The 790-nt window shown below is 50.4% G+C and overlaps 1 protein-coding gene across 5 annotated transcripts in view; it reads left to right on the forward strand.

The window, feature by feature from the left end:
* Positions 1-790, forward strand: part of kcna1b (potassium voltage-gated channel, shaker-related subfamily, member 1b) — a 19,693-nt gene that overhangs the window by 7,445 nt on the left and 11,458 nt on the right. The window lies entirely within an intron of this gene.

Here is a 790-nt window from a genome sequence, read left to right on the forward strand (position 1 = left end):
CACACACACACACACACACCTACAACAAGAACACACACACGTTTCAGGCACTCGTGTTTGGGACGTGTTGAGGATGACTCTCAGCTACTACCACACCCAGTTTTAGCTCAGTGTTTTTAAACCGACTGAGGGGAAACCATTTGTTTCTTGGCTAAGGCGGATCAGCTGTGGCGGCCATCTTGAATCAGGTGGATCTAAAAGTGAATCAGTTTTAGCTCCAAAGATTACTGTCTCAGAGTTTCATTTTAATCCAACTTGTGGTTCCTGAGATATTTTGCTAACAGACAGAATGTGCAGATAAGACTCTCCCTGTGGGTGGGGGGGAACCGCCCCACCAGCCATCCCCCCCCCTCAGGTGGCTCCAGTTTTACCTGAATGTTGTCTTCACATGAAACAGCTGAATATTTATCACATTTATTATTTTACTGATGTTCAGGATGTTGGTGGTTTTAGATGAACCTGATGAAGTTCGGAACTCACTCCATCCTTTCAGGTTTCAGTTTTATTTCTCTGGATCACATTTATTGATCAGACCTCCCTGTTGCCATGGTAACAGCGGGATATTTACATGCAGCCTGTCACAAACTGTTCTCGGGTTAAGGCACAGGTTCGGTTCGGCCCGCTGCGGGGCTCTTTGTCTGAAGCCGAACCGGACCGAGCCGCGGAGGAGCTCCAGAGGCTCCGGGTCCCGGTGGGACAGGCAGTCCGGTTCGGCCCGCAGCCGGTACTGTAGCTCCAACTGTTCCGTACAGTGTGTCTGCATTGCGTCGAACTCCCCCCTCCTCCCCCC

This window comes from Kryptolebias marmoratus, linkage group LG18, assembly GCF_001649575.2.
Source record: "Kryptolebias marmoratus isolate JLee-2015 linkage group LG18, ASM164957v2, whole genome shotgun sequence".
NCBI lineage: Eukaryota > Metazoa > Chordata > Actinopteri > Cyprinodontiformes > Rivulidae > Kryptolebias > Kryptolebias marmoratus.